The following is a 12,564-nucleotide window of genomic DNA, read 5'->3' on the forward strand; positions in this document are numbered from 1 at the left end:
TAACCCTGTGATGTGGGTCTCCCAAGCCTGTTTTACAGATGAGAAAACTCCGCAGCGGGCCTGGCACCCTGTCTGCCCAGCTCCCCGGGGGGCCAGAGGGAGGGACAGGTGGCTTGCAAGGAGGAAAGCTGTAGGCAGTGCCTGGCAGTGAGTGTGAGAGACGAGCAGGGCTGAGACTACTGGCGGTGGGGGCCCGAGATGAGAAGTCCGGGGGAGGGAGAGAGGCAGCGACGGAGGCAGCGAGGGAGTCAGCGAGCGAGGGAGAGGCGAGGCGGCCTGAGCCCGGTGCCCAGCCGCAGCTCGCGCCCGGAGCTCACGGTGTCCGGGCATCTCCGGGTGTGTGCGTGGGGCCTACCCGCGTCACGGGGCATCCACAGTGCTGCCCGCCCGCTAGTCTGCCCGGAGCACCAGGCTCCCAGGTGCCCGGCTTTCACTTCCTCTCGCCTCCCACTCCTCCCTGGCTCTCCAGCCGGCATCGCCACCGCCTCCTAGTTCCAGTCACCGCTGTTGCCGCTGCTGCGATCCAGGACGCACACTCTTTCACTTTCCCGCTGGAGGCGCGGAGGATGCCCCTTGCATCAGAGCCAGAGAAATAGCCCCGGCCTGGCTGGAGGAGCCTGGGTGGCTAGAAAGGAAATCAAGACTCCGCTTTCCTTGTCCCTGCAGCAGCTGGCAGCTGGGAAGGCGGCCACAGAGCAGGCGGGCCGAGTGGGACGCAGGAGTTGCAGAGAGAGACACCAGGAGCCTGCTGGGCTCTGCTGTCAGTTTGCAAGCGGCTGAGACCTCCCCAGGTAAGGGCTGAGGGGCCTGGACCTGGTAAGAGGGCTGCATAAGTGAAAGTATTCCTGACCCCTATCTGGGCATCCAGTTTCCAGCCGCTTCTCTGCAGGCTGGGAGTTCAGCAACCAGAACCAGGAGAGTAAAGAACCCAGAGTGCGGACAGCCCAGCTCTGGGTAACTGACAAACTTTCTCTCCTCTGGCAGAGGACTTTCTGGCTCATCCCGGAGTCCTTCCTCCAGGCATCCCACTGGAACTCCATAGGGAAGCACTCCAGGCCTTCTCAGGCTGAGGGGGCCAGGGGAAGGCAGTGGGCCCCTTTAATTTGATTCATGATTCACCCCCTTCTTGGCCAGTTGAAAGTTCCCAGGGAGAAGGAGCTGGTCATACGTTCAAGTTGACTTTACAAGGTGTTTGTCGGGGTGATTCTCTGGTGAAAGAGGTTTCCTGTCACCTGGCAGCATCCAGGGCTGCACAAGTGATGGGCTTTGTGCAGAGTGCTTTGCAGGCTTGCTCATGTCCATTCTGGCATGTGTGTGCCTATGTGTGTGTGTGTGTGTATGTGTGTAAGGAGAAGGAGAGAGAACTGGGGGCGGGAGACACACTCAGCCAGATCACCTCGATACAAGCCCTTCCAGCAGCCCCGGTATCATCTCAGGAGCCACTCACCTCCTTGGCGGAGACACTAGGAGAGGCAGGTATCACTTCCCATTCCTTGTGGCTCCTTAGAAGAGCATAAGATTTGGGGGAAGTTTTCTGGGCTGCTCCATGAGACGATTCGGATCAGAGCCTGGGGAGCTACAAATTTTGTGCAGAAAAGGGACTGGGATGGACAGTCAGGTCGGGGCTCTTGGCATTCTCATCCCCAGCTCTGAGGATGTGGGGGTCCCCCCACACTCCAGGCCCCCAGAGGCTCTGCCAAGCTCAGCACATAGCTCGTGAGTTTAGCCAGATTATTTTTCCTTCTAATGAAAAGCATGATCCAAAGAGGCCACCTGGTCTCTGAGAATCATTTTGGAGCCACCCCTGTGGTCACAGCCCCCTAGTGGCATCATGTTGCCTCACTGGAGTTCCAGCGTAGGGCTGGGTCATCTGGATGGACGGGTTGGTCAGTGAAGCAGGTGTGGAGGTGCTTCTGGCCATGACCTGAAGGTGGGACATGTTCCCCTGGCCTGTAATTGCCTGCTTGGGCTGGGTGTCTGCCCCTGGGGAACAGCATTGCTGTGTGGCTCTTGGACAGCGCTTGGAGCATGAGGTGGGAGTCTGAGAACCTCCTGCCTTTGCTTGAGATTCTGACCTGGGGCCAGGCTGGGAGCTGCTTCCTTAGGCTGCCAAGATCCAGGGATTCCTCCAGGGTGTCAGAGGCTGGGGCTTGATGTCCTGGGTCAGGAGGTTGAGCTTCAAGTCTGTCTTCAATTTGCTGTGTGACTTTGGGCAAATCACTAGACCTCTCTGGGCCCCAGGTGGTGCTTCTGTAAAATAAAGAGATTTCATATATCCTCAGATGTCCCAGTTCAGAAGCGCATGGCCCTGAGCGACTGTCAAGGATGAGATTTTCAAAATCCCAGGAGGTGATGTAATTTAGTGTTTAAGAGACCTAGGACTCAGCGGCATCTGAGTGTGACCAGTCACTCAACCTCCAAAGCCTGCCCTTAGGATAGAGGCTGAACAGACTCACAGATGTTAGGAGCTGGGGGCTGCTCTACACTTGCCTAAGGCACCACCATCTCTGATTCCCGGATCCTAGTGCAGACAAGATAGAGAGGTCATCTGGTCAGTCCTTCTCATTTTCCAGGAGGTGCATGGAGACCGGAGTGTTTGCCAGGCTCTTTGACATCATAGTGACAACATTCACTCGAATAGCTGTAAATTGTTGAACACTCAGTGTGTACCAAGCTCTCTTCACAGATTAGCTCCTGAAACCCGCACAGACCCCTGTGATGTAAGTTTCCATCCTATGCACAAGGAAATTGAGTCTCAGAGAGATGGTGTGACCTGCCCAGAGTCACACAGCACAGAAGTGGACAAGCTGGGTTCAAATCATGGCTTCCCAGATTCCAAATGCCAAAGATATGACCACCAACCACACTGTCACACTGTCCCACTGCCCAAGGCAGGTGCTAATTATTGAGCTCTTACTATGTGCTGGGCACTGGGTGGGACTTGGAGATACAGAGATGATAAGACAGACCCATTCTCTGTTGGTTTGTCATGTGTCCTCTCCACTGGGAACTTTGAGGGTAGAGCCCTGTGTCCCTAGCACCCAGCACAGAGCCTGGCATACAGTAGGGCCTCAGTGAGTATTGGCTGAAGAAATGAATGAATTTCTGTGGATTGGTTCCTGAGGGATTGTCTTTTCCAGGGAATTTGCTTGAGAATATGCTTCTTCAGGTGCACATTCTTCTTAACTTCTCCAGGGTGTGTTTCCCTTGACCCCGTATTCCTAGCACCTGGCACCGTGTCTGCTAGTGGCTCCACCCAGAGACCAACCGGACTCCGACTCAGGCTTGGACTCTTACCCGGTGGATGTCCTTGCACAGCCACTGCACTTCTCTAAGCCTCAGTGTCCTCGTCGGCTCAGTGGGGATAATAATTGTACCTACTTCAGAGGATCATGAAGATTTCACAGGTGAACACCTGGATCACAGCACAGGGCCCGGCCCAGGAAGAGGCTTCAGTAACGCACAGGTATTGTTATTATTTATGATGTGGATTAAGGCTGCCCCAGCTAGAGAAGCCCAAGGTGACCTGGCCTACGTGCCAAACTATACGACCCAGTGGACTTTTTTTATGGTATGAATTAGGACTGCCCCAGGGAGAGAAGCCCGGGGCATCCTCATCTGCATGCCGATCTATATGGCCAGATTCGTATCTAAAGTTATATGACCGCACAATAACCAGACCCCATCTGCACTGAAATCATTTAATGACTTTTTACATCATCTTTTCTTTTTTTCCAGTAAAAATAAGTCACGTACCCATGCCTTATAAAATTAGCCCTAACCCTCAACTCAGGGCAGCAGCAAGAGCTCTGACTGCCTGTGGGTCCTGTCCCCACACACCAGCTCTGCCTGCCCATGGGTCTTGTCCCCATGCCAGCGGGGGCAGCAGCAGGAGCTCTGACTGCCTGTGGGTCTTGTCCCCACACACTAGCTCTGCCTGCCCATGGGTCCTGTCCCCATGCAGAGGCAGCAGCAGGAGCTCTGACTGCCCGTGGGTCTTGTCCCCACGCACCAGCTCTGCCTGCCCATGGGTCCTGTCCCCATGCCAGCGGGGGCAGCAGCAGGAGCTCTGACTGCCCGTGGGTCTTGTCCCCATGCACCAGCTCTGCCTGCCCATGGGTCCTGTCCCCATGCAGCGAGGCAGCAGCAGGAGCTCTGACTGCCCGTGGGTCTTGTCCCCACGCACCAGCTCTGCCTGCCCATGGGTCCTGTCCCCATGCCAGCGGGGGCAGCAGCAGGAGCTCTGACTGCCCGTGGGTCCTGTCCCCACGCACCAGCTCTGCCTGCCCATGGGTCCTGTCCCCATGCCAGCGGGGGCAGCAGCAGCGGCAGCAGCAGGAGCTCTGACTGCCCGTGGGTCCTGTCCCCACGCACCAGCTCTGCCTGCCCATGGGTCCTGTCCCCATGCCAGCGGGGACAGCAGCAGCTGCTCTGCCTGCCCATGGGCCCTGTCCCCATGCCAGTGAGGGCAGCAGAGGCGGCAGCAGCAGCAGAAGCTCTGCCTGCCCATGGGTCCTGTCCCCATGCTATTCCACACTATTCTCTAAATAAAAGAGCACTACTGCCAGATCTTGAGAGTCTAAGAAATCTTTCTTTCGACTCCTCGGCTCACCGATCCCGCATCAATTTCCACCACCAATGTTACAATTATTAGCATATTTCAAAAAGCACATTAAGGGGCCAGCCCGGTGGCACAGTGGTTAAGTGCACTCGTTCTGCTTCGGCGGCCCAGGTTCGCCGGTTCGGATCCCGGGTGCGGACATGGCACTGCTTGGCACACCATGCTGTGGTAGGCGTCCCACATATAAAGTAGAGGGAGATGGGCATGGATGTTAGCTCAGGGCCAGTCTTCCTCAGCAAAAAATGAGGAGGATTGGCAGCAGTTAGCTCAGGGCTAATCTTCCTCAAAAAAAAAAAAGCACATTAAAGCAACATGTACAAGGAAATAACTAACCAAACTGGAGAAAATCAGGAAAAGTGCCGAGAAAGAGGTGGTGTTAGAATGAGATCTTTAAATATATCACAAGAATACCATAAAATCTTTGCAGAAAAGTCACAACATAGAGATCAGCATGAAGGAGAAAAAGTTCAGGCGACAGAAGCCACACGTATTTTAAACAGGGCAGGTTTGCTCTAAAGCATGAGTCAGCTCTGCTGGGAGAGCAACTCTCAGATGCCAGGAGAACTCTGAAGGGAGCCTGGGCTCAGGGAGGGGACCCCAGGAGGGAAACGCTTGTCGGGGCCCCTCCCCAAGGACGGGCTTCAGCCCTCCCAGGAGAGTCGCCCCCTGGCTGAGGATCCAAAGCCTGTGCCAGAGAGATTTTCATACCAGATCCAGGACTCCATGCAGCTGAGGAAATCAACTCCTGGGGCAAGCTGACCTCAGGGGATCAAACCTGAGACATCTCTGGGAGACCCTGTGTCCTGTGAACTTGTTTGTCACCCATGGTCCTTCCTGATTCTCCAGTTGATCTCAGCGCTCCAGAAACAGAAGGTCAAAAGCCCCTCGTTGCTCCTTCCTCATCTCTCTTCCTTTTCCTCTCACAATAGAATAAACTAAGGAAAAAAATAAAAGACTTTTCTTTGAAGGCATTCTCTGCTTTTGACTTTGATTTCCGTGTGACCTCAAGATGAAACACTCTGTTACAGAGGGATCCATTAGGAACCTTAATTTGAGGTTTTTGAAATTTGGATATAGTTTTAAACATGTTCAGTAAATAATAAGAATGGAATTTGCATTATTTAAGTGGTCACATTTTACATTATCCTAAAGCTAGTGAAAGGAGAATAAAGATCAGATATTTATGAAAGAGGAAAATAAAATGAAGGGCCTCAGCTAAACGAATGACATGAACAAATCTCTAGCAAAAATATCAAGAGAAAAAAGGCATAAATTAAGTTAGGGGAAAAAGGGTCAATAATTACAGATGTTAAAAATTTATATGAGATTTTATTGTAAATAACTTTGTGCCAGTGAACTTGGAAAGATAGATGAGAAGGTTAATTTCTCCTAATACACAAGTGGCTAAAATTGATGCAGAGAGAGGAGCCCACACTCAACATGGGGCCACTGAAAGCGTTGAAGGAGGCGGCCATGGTCTGGATGACACCTGGACCAGGAGCTGGTCCCACACGGGTAAGGGCCTGGTGGTCCTGAAGGGTAGGAGGGTGGAGCCAGGGAGGCAGCCAGTGGTGCTGTGACAGTGCAGGCAGGGAGGGGAGGGGACCAAGTGGAGCTGGCAAGGAGAGGGATGTAGAGAGGACATGCAAGTGTTGAGATGACATGATGCAGGGGGAGCCACCAGAGGAGGTGCTCAGGGATGGAGGCCCTTCCTCTCTCTGCAGAAGGCACAGGCAAGTCCCAGTTGCTGTGGTGACAAACGTCCTGCCTGAATGGGCATCAGAGCGGCCAGTCTCTCTGAAATGCCATTGGCCCGGTGTGTCAGCACTGGACCTGCATGCTCCCAAGGGCCCAGGGATTTCATGACTTACGGTGTTTCCTGCAAATACACTGGCAAAGGAGATCAAAGATCTAGTTTCATTTTACCCTTGCCCAAAACATAAAACGTTAGTGTGGAAATTAATAAAAGAAACCTTAACTAAATTGGAGTCAGGAAGGCCTGTAGGGGGAGCCCTCACACCCTATCACACATCATCAATTACTCCAAACAGGAAGAGACACATGCTTGCATTTCCCACAGGAAGTAAAACTACTTTACTGTTGAAAGATTTCTCTCCCGGCCAGGCAACAGCCCAGCCAGTGAGAAGCCCCCACCCTGAATTGCTACTTTCCCCCAACTGCCTTTAGTTTAGAACAGCTCCTGCACTGCCCCTTTTCTTTATAAAAACAAGTTCCCCTCCTTTGTTTTCCAGATTTGTTTGTGTTTCGCTACAGCATGCACATCAGGAATTGGAATTCTTTGGGCTGTTCCTGAGTAAACATGTTTTGAGGGTGTGGGAAATCAGAATTGGCCACCCCGAAATGTCTCTTTGGCTTGAGTATTTTTCAAGGACAAAAAGACTCTGAAAGAAACTTTGACCTTCCCCCCAACTGCCTAAAAGAATTTAAGATAGAAGGCCTGTTCCAGGAAGGAGCTAATAGTAAGAGGACTGTAGTGTGATTTAAAATGTGTCTCTCAGGTCACATTGTCTATAGTTGGCCCATTTGCATTTCCACCTCCATGTAAACTGACTTCCTCCCCCTTGAAGTCCCAAACCACTACCCACAACATCCTCCGTTGTCGTTAGCTAAAAATGATATTTAAGTTGGTGGCTTTGGCCATTCTGGCAAGTTACTCAGTTTTCCTGGGTTTCTCCCACGTATACATGTTATAAAGCTTTTTTTGTTTTTCTCCTGTTATTCTGTCTCATGTCAATTTAATTCTTAGACAGCCAGAAGGACCTAGAGGGTAGAGGAATTGTCTTCCTCCCTACAAGGGTAAAGTAACTGGCAAATTTGCCTTTTAAATTGACATAAGGAAACATGAACAGCTGTCAAGAAGGAACTCAATTGGGAAGTCAATGACCCAGTGAGGATCTCCCAAATGGAGGGACATTGGAAGCCGTCCAAGATGCCTTACTAAGTCAATGGAGCAAGTTGAAGAACTCCACATAGCAAAATCCCCAGTGGGGTTAAAAGTATTAAACAACAACAAAAAAGAGGGACCAGCCCCATGGCCAAGTAGTTGGGTTCATGCACTCCACTTCAGCGGCCCAGGGTTTCCACGCTTTGGATCCTGGGTGTGGACATGGCATCACTCATGAGGCCACGCTGAGGCCATGTCCCACATAGCACAACTAGAGATACAGATATCTTTGAATGTGCCTTGAAAATTTATGGAATTGTGCCCAAGGAAATGCTTTTAGACAATACCTCTGGGTAGGGACAGGGGAGACATAAATTTTCATTTTACATCCTTCTGGACTATAAGCCTTTTATTATAAACTCCTTCCACCTCCCCTCCCCTTTTATAATGACCTCTTTCCTCCTCCCCTCTCCCCAGGGCTACCCTGCCTCCCACAAGATCCCATGGTACAAGGAGCACAATTAGAAACATTGTATTACACATGGATTGCCTCTGCGGCAAAACTAAGTATGCAAACATATCTTCCTTCATTTTCTAGTAAATTCCGTTAATCCCTATTTCAAGTTTCTATTTGTGCTTAAGGCAAAAAAATAATCTACTGAACACTGGGATTTCTTAGGCATTTCAGGTTTAAAAGGCCCCTCTGCCGTCGCCACGTCTCCTCTGCCCTCCATCCTGCCCTCCAGGGATAAAGGAGGGCAGTTTGCTGTGGACAGTGTGTCTTCCCACTGCTGGGTGTGGCTTGCCTTGGCAGGCCTGCCAGTCACAGGTCCATGCTGCCCTTGGCAGGGGTATCCTGGCATGGACTCCTCAGATGAGCGAGGGTGCAGCAGGGCAGGACCCCACTCAATGGCTCAGGTTAGTCTGTGTCACTGCATGTGGTTGGACCCAAGGCCCCTCTGCTGGCTACAGCCTTTGTCCACTCATTAAAGCTGTCTTATAGGAGGGATGGAAACCTTTCACACAGCTGCAGGGCTGGCTGCATATTTTGTGGGGTCCATTGCAAAATGAAAATTCAGAACCCTTTATGCAAAAAGCAGAGGGAAATAAGCAAAGTTACTAAAATATAAAGCATTTTCTTTTAAAATATTTTATTACTTATAAAAGATAATGAGTGAAAAAGACACGAGGAACAACAAATTTATTTTCAGTGTCTTACTTTATATAATACATGACGCTTTCTCAATATTATATCTAAATAGATCTCAATATTATATCTAAATAAGATCATAATATTATATCTAAATAGATCATATTATATCTAAATAGATCACTTTTATGCAAATTAATTTATTATGTCATTGTGGGGGCCTGGAATTGGCCACCCCAAGATATGTCTCTGTGGCATGATTATTTGAGGCTGGTTACTTTTCAGACAGGAAAGCAACTGAAAAGTAGAATTTACTTACCCTTTGTAAGAGACATTTACATTGTAAAGGAAATCTCCGTCTCTAAAGATATCTCCCTCTCTGTACCAGGAAGAAGGGGAGATGACCTTATCTCTAGAAACTCTTAATTAATGGGGAAGGCAAGGACTTAAATCTGCATTTGTTTATTGTGCTTGTCTGGTAACCTCCTGTAACTGACTCTGCCCACTCCCAACATCCTCCTTTGTCTTTAGCTGGATATGATGGTTGGGGTGGTGGTTTCAGCCATCTTGGTGAGTTGCTCAGCTGCCTGAGCAACTCCCATGTGTACATTGACAAATAGAAATGGCAAGCAATAGGATATATTGGAGTACATGAGGAAGCCATTTGGTATAAACCTAATCCGGCCTGACTTTGCTTTTTTCCAAAAGGGCCTGACTGTGGCCATTGAGCACACACTGTATATCTGCTTTAAACATTTACTATGGCAAGAACAAATGACCTTAAGAGAAAGATGCAAATTGCCCCCCCCCCCATTGGCATTTCCTTAGGGATAAGCATCTTTCCTTAGGCTAGGAACTGATTGCTGCACTCACCTTTGACCACCCAGCTCACCTGTGACCACCCAGCTCGAGAGAACAGACCTGCCACCCTGCTGTGTTCACCAAGACAGCAGACCTACCTGCTGTTTCCATCAATCGCTGTGCCGACAGAGCAGCCTCGCAACTATTGTAAAAGGGACATTTCAATCCTATGTGAAACATCCTGTTTGGGGGTATATAAGCACTCTGTGCACCCCACTTCTTCAGTGCCCTTTCTTCCTTCGGGAAAGGCCCTGGACCATGGTCCTCAAATTTTAGATAAAGCTTTGTTTAATTTTCTCCTGCTGTTCTGTCTCATGTGAATTTAATTTGTTCTCCAGCCAGACGAACCCAGAGAGAGTAGAGGAAATGTCTTCCTCCCCTACATCATGAAAATGTATACTTTTAACAACTTCTATTGTTAATTGATGTAGTTGAAAGCAATATCAGTTGCTCTTGGCAAATGCAAGATTGCAAATCACGTTAATTTATGACGATGAAAAGGATCTTTTGCTGGTACAAACACCAGTGGAGCCATGAAGAGTGTTTTATAGGCTATGACAACACTGGATGGATTTCTGATAAATTATTTCAAAATGTAAATTTTATTTCAACTAGAGCTGATGATCCTTGTGGAACAATTTTTCTAAAAGGATCTAACTTTTCAAACAAATCAATTTCATGTCATCTGAATTTAATTTTAAATGTAAATTTATACTTTGGCATTTTCACGTTTCCCCCGACATTTCCCATAACTTGCGGAGGTTGTATAAATAACTGAAAGTGGACTCCACATTTGTATATACTTCAAAATGCCTTTTTATTCGTCTTATCACTGTTTCTTCAATTACATGGAATATTAATTTTAAAATTGTCTTCCTCATTAACTATGGCTCCTCTGAAGCTTCATATGAAAAAAGTGTTTTCTGCCCACCGCAATGATCTTTAAATTAAATTTACTATTTCTAAGTTTGTGGATATTTACTTTCTAATGCGGCAGCAGTTTTCGAGCCAGAAATACTAAACTCATGGAAGAATTCTAATATTCTTGAATTCTCCCTGATAGGATTTATGGCAATACCCAGTATCCACTTTCATTTTGCAGGAATTTACTGATTATGTTTGCCTCCTGAGTATCACAGGTCGTGTCCTGGCATTCTGGTTGAACATCTGTATTTGTGCAGATGCCACGGGGACAGTCTCCTGGGACAGACAGACTAGCCAGCCTCCCTCCGCGGGTCCTGGCACACCCCCATGCAGAGGCCCTCCTCTCCTAAGGCTGTAACTGCTGCTGCCTCTGCTGCCACCGTCACTTGGGGCCCTGCTGCCCCTGGAAACATCCCCATCAGCGGAAGTCTCGTGAGCAGCAAGGCTCTGGAGGAACTTGAGGTTTCTGTGAGGAGATAGGGTTGGGGGAGAGGACGGGTGGGTTGTGGGGGCTGCGCACTTTAGCCAAGAGGAGATCTGAGCCACAGCGCTCTGGGATCTGAAAAACCGCTGGGGAGGAGATGACAGCCCCATGGCACCCTGGCTGGTCTCTGGGGACTTGGGCACCAGCCCCTCTTGTGGCATCTCTTCTGGGATCTGTGGATCCCCGAGTTCTGCAAAGCCACACGCCTCCCGAGCCGGGGGTCCGCAGGGTTAACCCAGGCTGCTAAAGGTAGTGCAGGGTCAGAGCAGGGGACAGAAGTAGAGTGCTCAATGCTGAGGGCCTACATCTGCAGACCCCGCAGTGGGTGAGGCCGCCCCTGCCTGCCTCTACAAGGAGCCGACCACGAAGAGTCTGGCGGCAGCAGACAGGGGAGACAGGACAGGAACGGCAGTGGAAGCTGCATGGCAGCAGCTGGTGGGGAGGGGCGAGTGGCCGCTTCTAGGAGCGACACAGGAGGCCATGGAGGGCGGTGCCCGGGGTGGCGGTGGTCGCCGGGGTCGCACTCACCAAGGATCTGCAGCACTTCCCGAGGAGGGGCCTGCAGGGGCCCGGAGGCGGCTCCGGGTCCTGGGCCCGCCCAGCGGGGAAGTTCGTTACAGGCCCCGCCCCGAGGTCCGTGGGCGTCGGCCTTCGCCCCTGTATCTCCTCGTCCCGGTCCCGCCCCTCGTCCCCACTCTTTCTCGGATTCCTGCGGACAGTGACACCGGGACAGCCGGAGACCCCAAGCTGCGGCGACGGCTGAGTCCGGGGCGGTGGGCGAGCGGCCAGGGATGGGGCGTGGTCCCTGGGGGGAGCCAACGCGAGGGGCGGTGCGGGGTCTGAGGGTCGCGAGCGTCCAGCAGGGACCCCCGCTCCCCATCCACTGCGTCCCACCAAGGTCGCCGCTGCCCTCGGTCTTGCTAGGGCCAGCGGGCCGCGGACTGTCAGCCGGTGTGGCGTCCCCTCCCTCAGACCCCCGAATTCGGGACAAGCGGCTTCGGGGGTGGGGCCAAGTTCTGCCCAGAGCTGTCTCTCCCGGGCCGTGGTGAGGGGTGGTCTGGGGCCGGTTCTGCGGCAGGGGGCGCCAGGAGCCTAGAGGATGCTGCGCACCCTGAATTAACCAAGACTTTCTCTGAGAACCAGCTAGAACCCCTGGGGCCTCTCTAGGAAAGCGAATGCCGCAGGTGGGGGTTGGGCTAAGGCGGGACCTCAGTTGGGAGACGCCCCGCACAGCACTGCAGTCCGCCTCAGTGGGTGGAGCCCCCCATGGTGCACACTGGGAAAGCTTCTGATCCCTCAGGACCTCCGGTTCCCCCACCCACTCCCCGCCAGCCAGATGAGGGTGCCCCTGGACCCTGCTTCTCTCTGCACTGCTCCCCGTTAAATTCCCTGGGGAGGAAAAAAAAAACCCAAACGAATTCTCCCCGGAGCAGCAACCTTGAGTCTAGTTAGTGTTTAGGCTTCTCACTGAGAAATCGTTCAACATATTCTTCTGGGCCAGCGTAGATGGAGGGAGAGGAGTCTAGGGTTTGGACAGGTGGGATTGCGGGAGAGCGGTGAGCAGGGGACGGCGGGGTAGGGGTGGGGTGAGAGTGGTAGTGGAGGTGCACTCCACCTTT

General features: G+C 51.4%; 3 long non-coding RNA genes across 16 annotated transcripts in view; 2 read left to right on the forward strand and 1 right to left on the reverse strand.

Annotated features, from left to right (window-relative positions):
* The first annotated feature begins 238 nt into the window (after positions 1–238).
* On the forward strand, positions 239–4,569 carry LOC139084691 (uncharacterized). Its single transcript, XR_011542279.1, has 2 exons — positions 239–791; positions 3,196–4,569. It is a non-coding gene; the product is annotated as an uncharacterized lncRNA (long non-coding RNA).
* Positions 1,448–11,595, reverse strand: LOC139084690 (uncharacterized). The gene is made up of 3 exons (XR_011542278.1): positions 11,474–11,595; positions 2,076–2,250; positions 1,448–1,576 (listed from the first exon to the last, which is right to left on the reverse strand). It is a non-coding gene; the product is annotated as an uncharacterized lncRNA (long non-coding RNA).
* Positions 11,297–12,564, forward strand: part of LOC103548074 (uncharacterized) — a 39,495-nt gene continuing 38,227 nt past the window's right edge. For 13 of the 14 annotated variants that reach the window (XR_011542262.1, XR_011542261.1, XR_011542269.1 and 10 more), the window contains exon 1: positions 11,297–11,718. This is a non-coding gene — a long non-coding RNA (uncharacterized lncRNA). Of the gene's footprint in view, positions 12,130–12,564 lie in introns of all 14 variants that reach the window. The other variant, XR_011542275.1, reaches the window with a different exon arrangement.

The sequence above is a fragment of the Equus przewalskii genome, chromosome 7 (assembly GCF_037783145.1).
Source record: "Equus przewalskii isolate Varuska chromosome 7, EquPr2, whole genome shotgun sequence".
NCBI classification, from domain to species: domain Eukaryota; kingdom Metazoa; phylum Chordata; class Mammalia; order Perissodactyla; family Equidae; genus Equus; species Equus przewalskii.